This window comes from Poromitra crassiceps (assembly GCF_964638095.1).
Source record: "Poromitra crassiceps genome assembly, chromosome: 6".
In the NCBI taxonomy this organism is placed as follows: domain Eukaryota; kingdom Metazoa; phylum Chordata; class Actinopteri; order Beryciformes; family Melamphaidae; genus Poromitra; species Poromitra crassiceps.
In genome coordinates, this window is record NC_139627.1 from 48,789,572 (window position 1) to 48,805,122 (window position 15,551).

Here is a 15,551-nt window from a genome sequence, read left to right on the forward strand (position 1 = left end):
TGCATGTCAATCTGTATGCTGAGATACAGAATACCATCATTTGCATTAATAATCAGCTCCCGCCCCCTCTTCTGCTCCTCCTTCTCTCCTACTCCGCCTCCAATTTCAGCCTCAAAGTTGACAGTCAGGATGTGATAGGAACGCGTAATGTAGAAATGTAATCATTTACACGTGACTAATTGCCTACTGATAATTCTGATCTTTGGCTTATCACACATTTTCAGATTGTCAGTTTTTCAGTCATCTTCAGAAGCAGAATCGGACTCATTGCCTCCCCCTCTGATGGTCTTCTTCTCCACCTTGATGAACTTTGAGCCAGACCTCTGTGTCAGTGTCGGACGCTCCATCAAGTCACCGCTGTAGTTAATTACACCTGCACAGCCAAGTCTCCACTCAAGCATCTCTGTGGGAAACTCATCTGTGTTTCCCAGGTCACCGAATCCAACCACATAGTCCTTGGCTTGACTATCTGTCAGCAGAGCCAGAGTGGGAATGACCTTGATCCGCAGCCTCTCTGTAAGAAACGGGGCTTTCTCTACATTCAGTTTGATGAACTTGGTCTCGACATGCTTCTTGGCCAGGATGGCTAAGTGCTTGTCGAGGATCTTGCATCTGAAGGTGGAGTCTCTATAGAAATGACAGACCACGTTCTTGCTTTCCTTGACCTCGCTGAAAAAGTCTTTCTCGCTAGGGATTTCTCTGAACTCCCCGTGGCCTTTAGACAACCACTCCTGCTTCTGTTTCTGGGCTTTTTTAAGTGCCTCCAATCGCCTTTCCTTCAGTCTTTCCAATTCATCCTCTCCCATGTCATTCAGTTTGCTCAACTCTGCATCCACCTGGTCCTCTGCCACCTTGAACGACTGCTCCAAAACCTTTTCGAGGATGTCCATCTGCTGGTTCGCCATGATTACAACCTCTCTGCCTATGGCACTCTTCTTAAGGTACACACACGGGAAAACAATGAAGGATCCTGCGTCACTGACTGATCCTACTTATAGCCTCTGCATTGTGACATCACTGATGATGTGTATGACATAATCAGTATGATGTGTATGACATCATCAGTGTGTAATCACTGATTATATCAATGTATATCATCGGTGATGTCACTCAAGCACTCGATGAGGATGTCATCAGTGATGTCAATCGAGCAATTGATGTCATCAGTGAGTGATGTGTCATCAGTGATGATGTCACCAGTGATGTCACTCGATTAATTATACAATCTTATACTACTACTATACAGATGCATCAATCTTCAATAGGCACCATACCTTGCGATCATTGCAATGTCCAAGGTCCTTGGCAAACAAAGTTAAACAGAAACTTATAGGGATAGTTTGGATTTTTTTGATGTGGGGTTGTATGAGGTACTTGCCGACCAATCAGATAGTGCTTGACCACATTAGCCTGATTTAATTTACACCTGGTGTTAACATGCACTTTGGGTCACCCAAAACAGGTGTCATCTGTATGTGGATTGAGACAGACAAACTGTGTGACAGACAGAGAGGCACAGAGCAGCAGGCTGGCTGTCTCTTCACTAACTCACACCTCATTTAACAGTGAGCCTGTTCTGTTCCTTCACCTGCCTCCACTTCACAGTCCATTTAGACACACAGGCTCCTCATACCTTTATGTTCTGTTCCTTCACCTGCCTCCACGTCACAGTCCATTTAGACACACAGGCTCCTCATACCTTTATGTTCTGTTCCTTCACCTGCCTCCACTTCACAGTCCATTTAGACACACAGGCTCCTCATACCTTTATGTTCTGTTCCTTCACCTGCCTCCACTTCACAGTCCATTTAGACACACAGGCTCCTCATACCTTTATGTTCTGTTCCTTCACCTGCCTCCACTTCACAGTCCATTTAGACACACAGGCTCCTCATACCTTTATGTTCTGCTCCTTCACCTGCCTCCACTTCACAGTCCATTTAGACACACAGGCTCCTCATACCTTTATGTTCTGTTCCTTCACCTGCCTCCACTTCACAGTCCATTTAGACACACAGGCTCCTCATACCTTTATGTTCTGTTCCTTCACCTGCCTCCACTTCACAGTCCATTTAGACACACAGGCTCCTCATACCTTTATGTTCTGCTCCTTCACCTGCCTCCACTTCACAGTCCATTTAGACACACAGGCTCCTCATACCTTTATGGTCTGTTCCTTCACCTGCCTCCACTTCACAGTCCATTTAGACACACAGGCTCCTCATACCTTTATGTTCTGTTCCTTCACCTGCCTCCACTTCACAGTCCATTTAGACACACAGGCTCCTCATACCTTTATGTTCTGCTCCTTCACCTGCCTCCACTTCACAGTCCATTTAGACACACAGGCTCCTCAACCCTTTATGTTCTGTTCCTTCACCTGCCTCCACGTCACAGTCCATTTAGACACACAGGCTCCTCATACCTTTATGTTCTGTTCCTTCACCTGCCTCCACTTCACAGTCCATTTAGACACACAGGCTCCTCATACCTTTATGTTCTGTTCCTTCACCTGCCTCCACTTCACAGTCCATTTAGACACACAGGCTCCTCATACCTTTATGTTCTGTTCCTTCACCTGCCTCCACGTCACAGTCCATTTAGACACACAGGCTCCTCATACCTTTATGTTCTGTTCCTTCACCTGCCTCCACTTCACAGTCCATTTAGACACACAGGCTCCTCATACCTTTATGTTCTGTTCCTTCACCTGCCTCCACTTCACAGTCCATTTAGACACACAGGCTCCTCATACCTTTATGTTCTGTTCCTTCACCTGCCTCCACTTCACAGTCCATTTAGACACACAGGCTCCTCATACCTTTATGTTCTGCTCCTTCACCTGCCTCCACTTCACAGTCCATTTAGACACACAGGCTCCTCATACCTTTATGTTCTGCTCTTTCACCTGCCTCCACTTCACAGTCCATTTAGACACACAGGCTCCTCATACCTTTATGTTCTGTTCCTTCACCTGCCTCCACTTCACAGTCCATTTAGACACACAGGCTCCTCATACCTTTATGTTCTGTTCCTTCAGCTGCCTCCACTTCACAGTCCATTTAGACACACAGGCTCCTCATACCTTTATGTTCTGCTCCTTCACCTGCCTCCACTTCACAGTCCATTTAGACACACAGGCTCCTCATACCTTTATGTTCTGTTCCTTCACCTGCCTCCACTTCACAGTCCATTTAGACACACAGGCTCCTCATACCTTTATGTTCTGTTCCTTCACCTGCCTCCACGTCACAGTCCATTTAGACACACAGGCTCCTCATACCTTTATGTTCTGTTCCTTCACCTGCCTCCACTTCACAGTCCATTTAGACACACAGGCTCCTCATACCTTTATGTTCTGTTCCTTCACCTGCCTCCACTTCACAGTCCATTTAGACACACAGGCTCCTCATACCTTTATGTTCTGTTCCTTCACCTGCCTCCACTTCACAGTCCATTTAGACACACAGGCTCCTCATACCTTTATGTTCTGTTCCTTCACCTGCCTCCACTTCACAGTCCATTTAGACACACAGGCTCCTCATACCTTTATGTTCTGCTCTTTCACCTGCCTCCACTTCACAGTCCATTTAGACACACAGGCTCCTCATACCTTTATGTTCTGTTCCTTCACCTGCCTCCACTTCACAGTCCATTTAGACACACATGCTCCTCATACCTTTATGTTCTGTTCCTTCACCTGCCTCCACTTCACAGTCCATTTAGACACACAGGCTCCTCATACCTTTATGTTCTGTTCCTTCACCTGCCTCCACTTCACAGTCCATTTAGACACACAGGCTCCTCATACCTTTATGTTCTGTTCCTTCACCTGCCTCCACTTCACAGTCCATTTAGACACACAGGCTCCTCATACCTTTATGTTCTGTTCCTTCACCTGCCTCCACTTCACAGTCCATTTAGACACACAGGCTCCTCATACCTTTATGTTCTGTTCCTTCACCTGCCTCCACTTCACAGTCCATTTAGACACACAGGCTCCTCATACCTTTATGTTCTGTTCCTTCACCTGCCTCCACTTCACAGTCCATTTAGACACACAGGCTCCTCATACCTTTATGTTCTGCTCCTTCACCTGCCTCCACTTCACAGTCCATTTAGACACACAGGCTCCTCATACCTTTATGTTCTGTTCCTTCACCTGCCTCCACTTCACAGTCCATTTAGACACACAGGCTCCTCATACCTTTATGTTCTGCTCCTTCACCTGCCTCCACTTCACAGTCCATTTAGACACACAGGCTCCTCATACCTTTATGTTCTGTTCCTTCACCTGCCTCCACTTCACAGTCCATTTAGACACACAGGCTCCTCATACCTTTATGTTCTGCTCTTTCACCTGCCTCCACTTCACAGTCCATTTAGACACACAGGCTCCTCATACCTTTATGTTCTGTTCCTTCACCTGCCTCCACTTCACAGTCCATTTAGACACACATGCTCCTCATACCTTTATGTTCTGTTCCTTCACCTGCCTCCACTTCACAGTCCATTTAGACACACAGGCTCCTCATACCTTTATGTTCTGTTCCTTCACCTGCCTCCACTTCACAGTCCATTTAGACACACAGGCTCCTCATACCTTTATGTTCTGTTCCTTCACCTGCCTCCACTTCACAGTCCATTTAGACACACAGGCTCCTCATACCTTTATGTTCTGCTCCTTCACCTGCCTCCACTTCACAGTCCATTTAGACACACAGGCTCCTCATACCTTTATGTTCTGTTCCTTCACCTGCCTCCACTTCACAGTCCATTTAGACACACAGGCTCCTCATACCTTTATGTTCTGTTCCTTCACCTGCCTCCACTTCACAGTCCATTTAGACACACAGGCTCCTCATACCTTTATGTTCTGCTCTTTCACTCCATCGTTCTGACAACATAAAAATACAGCCCCTCCACCACGGCCCCGTTGGCAGCAGTTGCCATTGGAAAACGTGTACATTGATGTCAGGGAAGATATCGTAGATAGACAGACAGACAGACAGACAGACAGGGGAAGGTGGGTGCTAAGGGGTGCTGCAGCACCCCTAGTGGAACAGTGTGTAAATTGTTGACTACCGGGCTTGACCTCGGCACCCGGCAAATGCGGGTGGAATTTGTCAGTGGCGTGTAACTCAGTCACTCATAGTAGCCACTTCAGCAGGGGTATAGAGTACTGCAGGGATGATGGCTTTTTGTAGGCTAGTCATAAACGTGCTCCTCATTTGTGTTACCATCGTAATATATATCAACCATGTCATGCTAGCTTGTCAGGAATGTGGCTAAATAACGCTCCAAAGTTAGGCAACATTTTGGCGAGTAAAAAAAAATCAAAGGGCCTAATGATGGCAGGTATGCGTGCGTGCGCGTGCGTGCGTGTGCGCGTGCGCGTGCGTGTGTGTGTGTGCGTCCCCTGCTCCAGTATAAGAGCCATATCAGCATGCGCAGCCATCTGTCCGTGATGTGATTCCATGATCAGCTGTAAGGCAGCAACCTCCTGTTGCTGGACTACTCTCAACCCCCGACCCCCCCGAAAAAAACAACAACAACAAAAACAAAACAAAACAAAAACCACACATAGGCAAAGGAGGGAACTAGCTAGAGAGAAGTGAATTCTAATCAGATTAGATGAGAGAAAAGGAGTGATAATCAGCAGCAAAGACAGCAGACTGAATGCAATCAGCATCACACACACACACATGCACGCGCACACACATGCACGCACACACATGCACGCACACACACACACGCACGCACACACGCATGCGCACGCGGGCACACAGCTTGGTAAGAGCTCACTAATTAACAGCACATACATTTGCACATTTTACAGCACTTCTGTCCCTCCGCTGATGACGAGCCTCTGCCGTTTCCATGGACGCAGAAGGACTAAAAATATTCCTCATATCCCTCGCTGGTCTCTCTCCTCTCCATCCTGAGAGGTAGGCTATAAGGCACTGTGAGTTCCTGTATCCCTCGCTGGTCTCTCCTCTCCATCCTGAGAGGTAGGCTATAAGGCACTGTGAGTTCCCGTATCCCTCGCTGGTCTCTCCTCTCCATCCTGAGAGGTAGGCTATAAGGCACTGTGAGTTCCTGTATCCCTCGCTGGTCTCTCCTCCATCCTGAGAGGTAGGCTATAAGGCACTGTGAGTTCCTGTATCCCTCGCTGGTCTCTCCTCTCCATCCTGAGAGGTAGGCTATAAGGCACTGTGAGTTCCTGTATCCCTCGCTGGTCTCTCCTCTCCATCCTGAGAGGTAGGCTATAAGGCACTGTGAGTTCCCGTATCCCTCGCTGGTCTCTCCTCTCCATCCTGAGAGGTAGGCTATAAGGCACTGTGAGTTCCTGTATCCCTCGCTGGTCTCTCTTCTCTCCATCCTGAGAGGTAGGCTATAAGGCACTGTGAGTTCCTGTATCCCTCGCTGGTCTCTCCTCCATCCTGAGAGGTAGGCTATAAGGCACTGAGTTCCCGTATCCCTCGCTGGTCTCTCTCCTCTCCATCCTGAGAGGTAGGCTATAAGGCACTGTGAGTTCCTGTATCCCTCGCTGGTCTCTCCTCTCCATCCTGAGAGGTAGGCTATAAGGCACTGTGAGTTCCTGTATCCCTCGCTGGTCTCTCCTCTCCATCCTGAGAGGTAGGCTATAAGGCACTGTGAGTTCCTGTATCCCTCGCTGGTCTCTCCTCTCCATCCTGAGAGGTAGGCTATAAGGCACTGTGAGTTCCCGTATCCCTCGCTGGTCTCTCCTCTCCATCCTGAGAGGTAGGCTATAAGGCACTGTGAGTTCCTGTATCCCTCGCTGGTCTCTCCTCTCCATCCTGAGAGGTAGGCTATAAGGCACTGAGTTCCCGTATCCCTCGCTGGTCTCTCCTCTCCATCCTGAGAGGTAGGCTATAAGGCACTGTGAGTTCCTGTATCCCTCGCTGGTCTCTCCTCCATCCTGAGAGGTAGGCTATAAGGCACTGAGTTCCCGTATCCCTCGCTGGTCTCTCCTCTCCATCCTGAGAGGTAGGCTATAAGGCACTGTGAGTTCCTGTATCCCTCGCTGGTCTCTCCTCTCCATCCTGAGAGGTAGGCTATAAGGCACTGTGAGTTCCTGTATCCCTCGCTGGTCTCTCCTCTCCATCCTGAGAGGTAGGCTATAAGGCACTGTGAGTTCCTGTATCCCTCGCTGGTCTCTCCTCTCCATCCTGAGAGGTAGGCTATAAGGCACTGTGAGTTCCTGTATCCCTCGCTGGTCTCTCCTCTCCATCCTGAGAGGTAGGCTATAAGGCACTGTGAGTTCCCGTATCCCTCGCTGGTCTCTCCTCTCCATCCTGAGAGGTAGGCTATAAGGCACTGTGAGTTCCTGTATCCCTCGCTGGTCTCTCCTCTCCATCCTGAGAGGTAGGCTATAAGGCACTGTGAGTTCCCGTATCCCTCGCTGGTCTCTCCTCTCCATCCTGAGAGGTAGGCTATAAGGCACTGTGAGTTCCTGTATCCCTCGCTGGTCTCTCCTCTCCATCCTGAGAGGTAGGCTATAAGGCACTGTGAGTTCCCGTATCCCTCGCTGGTCTCTCCTCCATCCTGAGAGGTAGGCTATAAGGCACTGTGAGTTCCTGTATCCCTCGCTGGTCTCTCCTCCATCCTGAGAGGTAGGCTATAAGGCACTGTGAGTTCCTGTATCCCTCGCTGGTCTCTCCTCCATCCTGAGAGGTAGGCTATAAGGCACTGTGAGTTCCTGTATCCCTCGCTGGTCTCTCCTCCATCCTGAGAGGTAGGCTATAAGGCACTGAGTTCCCGTATCCCTCGCTGGTCTCTCCTCTCCATCCTGAGAGGTAGGCTATAAGGCACTGTGAGTCCTCAAGGTTCCCGACTTCTCCATGTCTGTGTTCATGAAATCAGGAGAGCAGATGCCTGTTATCTTTCGCAGTTTGGCTTCAGTGCTGCAGCTACAGACTGTTTATACAGACTACAGCTACAGACTGTTTATACAGACTGCAGCTACAGACTGTTTATACAGACTGCAGCGATAAAGACTGTTCATGTCTGTTGCTCTGATCCAGATGAGTCTCACTTTTTTCTTTTGCTGAAACGGGTTTGTGTGTGTGTGTGTGTGTGTGTGTGTGTGTGTGTGTGTTTAGAGTTACAGATGTGCTATTATTAGCTTAGTTTATGGATGCAGTCGTTTAATATCTGAAGAAGGCAAATCTATTCTTAAAGGACACTAATAGCTATGGTAAGTTATAACTATATATAATAACTGTGAAACCATTTGAAATAAGGTACATTCATGTGAGGTTTAATCTGCACAACACACAACCCAAATTCATACTTTATATGTAATTGACTTATAGGCATTTCTTGCTTGTTTTATTTGAGAAGTTGTGTATTTTCTCAGTTACTATCTTATATTCACAATGGGACTGCTGCACTTGAGTCCGGTTTCCAGTCCATATTCTGAAATCATGACTGACAGCGCCCGCCCGCCCGCCCCCCCCGTGCACCTAGGCAATTTCATGATAGGATTTCACCATGTTTAGATAGACCATCCTATACTCCTTTATCATCAGAGGCAAGGGGAATCCTTACACCATGGGACCTTTAAACAACTAGATTAGCCTCAAGTTGAACTGGTTTCCTGCCTCCACTCAGCTGGACCGGCTGGAAGCTCATCTGAGACTTCAGCTCTTCGGCTTCGTGAGACTTTATTTTGAAACATGATGTGAGACATGTTGTGATGTTTTGAGTGGTATACAGAGTTCATCTGTATCCTGACAAGCAACTAACTGCCACAAATCATATCTCAGCAATAAAGATCTAAAAGGTGCCACAGATGGGGGGGGGGGGGGGGGGGACGTATTGATTTAACCATAATTTCTTTGAAATTATTCATAGAGGGATCATCCAATTTTGACAGCAATCGGCATCCCAAAAAAGTTAATAAGGATGCGCTATTAATATTTTAACATCTCCATGTCATCACCAGAAAATAAAGATTATGATATTAAAAAGAAAATGAATATCTGAATAATTTGTTATGTTTGCAAAGAGGTCAGATGGAGTTTTATTTGATTTGATTTTTTGTTGATGGATCGGGAGGAGCATTTCTTCCAGTCACAAAGCAACTTCGTCCACCAGGTTGAGGCTGTTGAGGTTGGTGGTACAACCTGAAGCCGGAGTCGTCACGTTTCACATTTAGCTTACCGCAAAGATCGCACAAATCAAGGTTTTCTCCATGTGTTCTCACTCCGACGCTGCTGTTTTCAATCAGGAGGAGGAGGGCCCATGAGTTATTAGCAATTTGATAACCATAGCAGCACCATTATGCTGAGAGTGCATCTCCACTGAGCTCGTTTCACACCCGTTTTGTTAGCTCTATAAAGTCTATTACGACTCTAGCTTTTCCTGCAATAACAGCAAGGCAGTCCTATGAATTTATACAGCTCCGCCGAGCTACATGTGGGCTTTGTCCTAGAAATGTGTTAACGACTCCAGAAGAATATCAATTACATCCACGATCTGCGCCTATAAAAAGCGGTACTGTTCAGTGTTGCTTGCATTATCAGTCATACTTTCACAGGAAACTTTGTCTGCTTTTCAGACACCTTTGCAAAGTTTTTTTTTTTCATATATATATATATTTACGCCTGATTTGTAAGCCCTGAAACAATCCTTTCCTACAAACCTCGGCACTATAACCTCTCCTCAAGCAAATAGCTTCTGCCATTTCTCTCACCGCTGTTCACAGGCACCATAACTCACTGTGTGGTTGCCATGGGAACAAATTATTATTTCCATCATGTTAGTCAACTTGGCAGCAGTGTCGTAGCACCAAGAACTGCTGTCTCCTTGGTTTTGGGAAGGAATTCAACGATGCCGAATAATTCATCGCCGTCCAATAATTTGTTTGGCCCGTGCGCGCCGTCTACACGCTGTGAAACGAGTGCGCGCGCGCCCATGCCAGTGTGATGTGAAATATGAAAGCGTGTGTGTGTGAAGGAGAGGGAGATAGATCACTGGTGAGTTATGATCTAAAAATATGTTTTTCAGCATTTAACATCCGATTCATGATCCAATAGCACCACGCCGAGTCCGCCGCGGCGGCGGCCATTTATCGGAGTCCATCCATCGTTAGTGCAGACATTGAGATCTAGTATTGAATGATGCTGCTTTGCCGTGTTGCCACAACCGCGCGCGCGCGTGACACATCTTCACGCCGACATCTCTCTCATGAAGTGAGCGGATCAAAGCGGCACTTGATGATACTTAGTGGCGAGCGGCGGCGGCGGCCGGGTCGGGTCGCCGGTGCCCGGGGCCGGCGAGTGGAGCGTCGAGTCAATAGACGATCTCAGGGGTCTTGTTTTCTCTCCGATTAAAAGGTTTGCTCTGCGGCGACAGACGGGCCCGTTCTGAGCTCTCCTCAAACACGGAGCGGCCAGTTTGCTCAGAAGCCTCTGCGTTGGTGACCTCTGCAGTGTCTTAAGATGCCGTAAATCCCACGGAGGCTCTCTCTCGGGGGGGGTGGGGGTCTTTCAAACAACAACAATGGCAGGGGTATAAATCTCCCCGTATAGACTTTGATTGCCGGACCTGTGAGCGCTTATTTAGTCGACTGTTGCGCTGTGGGGTGGGGGGGGACTCGTTGACGTCGGCTTTCTTAGTCAAACACGGGCGGCGTTTTCACGCTGGGAATCGGCGTGACTGACACGGCCCTGAATCATCCGTCCCGTCCGTCAAAGAGCTGTGAGCGAGACTAAACAATGGCAGCCTCGGATGAGGGAGCCCATCTTTTTCCTCTTTGTTTTTCGACAGGACGCTGTTTGTCTGCCCCGCATTCATCTGGTTGTTAGCCCCTTTGCTTCGTTGCTAGTGTATGTGTTGCATTAGGGCGTTGATCAACATGGGCAGGACAGGCGCTTTTGTTGTCCCCGCCAGATCCGTGAAGCAATCTGGAGGCTTAACGGGTCACCCGCCCACTGGCGAAGCGCTGGCCGTGTGGTGGCGGTTGAGGAGGGAGGGAGGGAGGGGCCACATGGCACTGACTTATGCATATTTTGGCAGTTGTTGTGATTATTTTGTCCTTTGGCCTCTGCCGTCAGTTATTTTTTGCACGTTGCTATATTTCACAGCCTACCATTATCTCTGACTATTGTTTTTGTCTCTCTTTGAACTCGTTTGTCCCCTCTGCTCCCTGTTCCCTCTCACCAGATCGCCTCCGTGAACCAGAATGTATTCCTAAGTGGCGCTCCGGGTAAAAGTGAATGTTGAGTTCAAACGTTTTAAAGATCGTAAGAAAAAAACATCCAGTGGTTATTCTTCACCGTTTGAAAATGTAGTCTCTTTCTTTCCACGATCAGCCATATCTCTGATGGAACCTTAAGCCGCCCTCCAAGTCAGTTTTTCTACATGTTTAACGGTCGGTGTTCTATTTCAAACGTTCTCAAAGTGCTATGAGCGCCTGGCCTGCTGTATAGTCGTCGCATGTCATCTGTGCTATTACACTGACTACAGGCTGACACTTCTTTTTCATACATAATTTTCGGAACTAACTTAAAGGGCTGACTTGAAGTTGAGCGCAAAATTAAGTTATTTGTAAAATAAATAAATAATAATAATTGGCGAACAGTGTGGCTATAATTAACACTGTCAGGACGTGACTCAGATACATTATGAAATATCTTAAAAATACCACAAAGCACAGGAATCAGAAGACGCACCATCCGACTCCCTCTCACCCACTGAGCCGAAGTGAAGCACTTCTCCTCCTCTCTCTCTCATCCAGAAGAGACTCCCTCAGCCTAAACACATGGTCCCTCGGTCTAATGAGATGTCTTTGATAGGGTATGAAGAACAGAGCCAGGGACCCAGGTTAGATGTCTTTGATAGGGTATGAAGAACAGAGCCAGGGACCCAGGTTAGATGTCTTTGATAGAGTATGAAGAACAGAGCCAGGGACCCAGGTTAGATGTCTTTGATAGAGTATGAAGAACAGAGCCAGGGACCCAGGTTAGATGTCTTTGATAGGGTATGAAGAACAGAGTGAGGGACCCAGGTTAGATGTCTTTGATAGGGTATGAAGAACAGAGTGAGGGACCCAGGTTAGATGTCTTTGATAGGGTATGAAGAACAGAGCCAGGGACCCAGGTTAGATGTCTTTGATAGGGTATGAAGAACAGAGCCAGGGACCCAGGTTAGATGTCTTTGATAGGGTATGAAGAACAGAGCCAGGGACCCAGGTTAGATGTCTTTGATAGGGTATGAAGAACAGAGCAGGGACCCAGGTTAGATGTCTTTGATAGGGTATGAAGAACAGAGCGAGGGACCCAGGTTAGATGTCTTTGATAGGGTATGAAGAACAGAGCGAGGGACCCAGGTGAGATGTCTTTGATAGGGTATGAAGAACAGAGCCAGGGACCCAGGTTAGATGTCTTTGATAGGGTATGAAGAACAGAGTGAGGGACCCAGGTTAGATGTCTTTGATAGGGTATGAAGAACAGAGCCAGGGACCCAGGTTAGATGTCTTTGATAGGGTATGAAGAACAGAGCGAGGGACCCAGGTGAGATGTCTTTGATAGGGTATGAAGAACAGAGCGAGGGACCCAGGTGAGATGTCTTTGATAGGGTATGAAGAACAGAGCCAGGGACCCAGGTGGTGCGTGGATCATCTCTGCACCCTCCAGTGGCTCTCATCATTGAGCCCTCCCTCTCTGAAGCTGCCATGCTGAAACCACATGGCTCAGTGTGGGGGGCGGGCTATCATTAAAGACAACAGAGAGAAAGAAAGAAAAAAAACTCTGAAAGAAAATGCGCCGATTTGTTTTTTAACATAATAGGGTCGCCAAGGCCGTCCAAAACACCTGACGACTAGAGCCTGGCACGCTAATGTAAGGCTAATTGTAACGCAAACAGATCAGTGACATTTGTGGAGCAGTTAAACAGCAGCCCTCCTGCGGGAGTTTTGCATTATAGGCCAGATTTATACGCTTAGCATATACTTAGGCCACCTCGGTGACATCTACGATTGTTCCAGACGGGTCTTGGGTGGTGCGTGAATTACAAGCCCGAATTCCCCGAGTCATTTCGCAGCCTATGAGGTCGCTTGGCTGACAGCGTTGTGTTTGTTTTTCATCAGGGAGTGTTTGGCTTGGCTGCAGGCTTCTGCGGGCAGATCAGGCGGTATAGGGATGGTAGATGCAGGCGGGCAGACGGTCGGTGGGGGGGGGGTTAGGGGTGTTGGGTTGTGGATTTTGTTGTAGGCTATGTGGAAAGTGAGACTCCTGTGCTGTCTCGAGTGTGTTGCAAACACACACAGACACACTCAGACAGCCGTCCAGCGCTTCGGGAGACAGAGATTGGGCTGTGGCCATTGCCTCTCTGGGGGGAAAAGGTGCCAAGTGCTGGTCCATTATAACAATTTCTGCACTCTCTCAAAGCATCCCCCCCCCCTCCTCCCCCCGCAGTGCTCCTGCTTGAGTGCAGCATGGCGTGGTGGGTTTTGGCATTTTTCTGAAATGGCCTGAAAGCATGTTTCTTTGGTCAGCCATGGGCCGGCGCAGGAAGACTCTCCACTGTTGAATTGTTGAGATGAGAACACAAGATGGACGGAGAACCTCCCTCCACTCGTCCCGTAAGTCAGGTCCTGACAGAGGCAGCGATCTATTTGTTTGCTCTAACACTGTGCGCCCTCTAGCGAGTACGTGGCGTAATGGCAGCGTGACCACAGTGTGACGGCTGTGCGGGAGTAATCTAATTTTCTTCCCGGAGGTGCGCTTCTGCTATCGGCCACCAGGAGTCGCAAATGCCCTGAAGCGCTCACACTCGCTGAAGGCAGTGAGTGAACAACTTGGCCTCAATTAATGAGCATATATCAAGGCCTGAAGTGATCTATTGCTTTTATAAAATGCTCAACAACTCTGGCAGTATGAAAGGAATAAACACCTCCAATTTACATAGCTGTAAATAGCATAATTGCATAAATCATATTCTTCCGCGTAATAAAATAGTCCCTCCTGTCAGATACCAACACAGGCTTGCTGGGTGACAAACAAACAGCCAACGTTAGCTAGCTAACTTATGGCTAATGCTTGTGTTAACGTTGGGTTAACCAAAATGAGGGCAAGTAAGTTGGACTAACTGGCAAGTTCTGAAAATGTGTGTCTTTGTTACTTTATTCCAGCTAAAAGGTATCTGTTTGTATGCTGTGAAAGCCAGCTATATGCCAGGCTAATGTTAGCCTTAGCTAGCTAGCGATGTCATAACCTAGGAGGGTGAATAAGGCATGGGCCGTGCCTGTACTATTCAAATGTGCTTTTATGGATGAGGAGTTACAGTAATTGCAGCATCTGCAGGAGAAAACGAGTCTCACGCTCAAAGGGTTTTCTTCATCTCCGTCGAGTCGTTATTGGACATCCGACAGTATAGCTACACATCGTCAGAAGTAAGTGTTAGATATCTATAACGCACACAGACGGCTGCATGTGATCGGCCTTTTAATTAGCACCAACAAATCATCAGCATTAAGCACTAATGGGATCCCGTTCCACATGAAAGAGTTGTGTTTATCATGCGCGCATGTGTGCGCACACACACACACACACACACACACACACACACACACACACATCCTCTGCTCTTTCCCTCTCGCTTCACCTCCTCCTCTCCCTCCCACTCTTCCCGGCGGTCCACTTCAGATCCCGTGCTTCCATCTCGTATGAATATATTAGAAACAGCTTTATTACCCGGGTCAGGCCACTGTGGGAAGCTCCATGCTTCCATCTCGTATGAATATATTAGAAGCAGCTTTATTACCCGGGTCAGGCCACTGTGGGAAGCTCCATGCTTCCATCTCGTATGAATATATTAGAAGCAGCTTTATTACCCGGGTCAGGCCACTGTGGGAAGCTCCATGCTTCCATCTCGTATGAATATATTAGAAGCAGCTTTATTACCCGGGTCAGGCCACTGTGGGAAGCTACAGCTTTATTACCCGGGTCAGGCCACTGTGGGAAGCTCCATGCTTCCATCTCGTATGAATATATTAGAAGCAGCTTTATTACCCGGGTCAGGCCACTGTGGGAAGCTCCATGCTTCCATCTCGTATGAATATATTAGAAGCAGCTTTATTACCCGGGTCAGGCCACTGTGGGAAGCTCCATGCTTCCATCTCGTATGAATATATTAGAAGCAGCTTTATTACCCGGGTCAGGCCACTGTGGGAAGCTCCATGCTAATTCAGCTTTATTACCCGGGTCAGGCCACTGTGGGAAGCTCCATGCTAATTCAGCTTTATTACCCGGGTCAGGCCACTGTGGGAAGCTCCATGCTAATTCAGCTTTATTACCCGGGTCAGGCCACTGTGGGAAGCTCCATGCTAATTCCAGCCATTCCAACGGGATAAGGTGGCTGCTTAAGTGATAAGAATGCAAATGAGCCGATGTTTATGCTGTTTTGTACGGCGCACATTGTGTGTGTGTGTGTGTGTGTATATATATATACATATATATATGTATATGTATGTATGTATATATATATGTACATACATACATATGTACACAGCAATATGTATA

The 15,551-nt window shown here is 47.8% G+C and overlaps 1 pseudogene across 1 annotated transcript; it reads right to left on the reverse strand.

Annotated features, from left to right (window-relative positions):
• Window positions 1-236: 236 nt before the first annotated feature.
• LOC310778933 (thioredoxin domain-containing protein 9 pseudogene) lies at window positions 237-905 on the reverse strand (annotated as a pseudogene). The gene has a single exon. The product of its transcript is annotated as a thioredoxin domain-containing protein 9 pseudogene (transcript).
• Window positions 906-15,551: the final 14,646 nt, after the last annotated feature.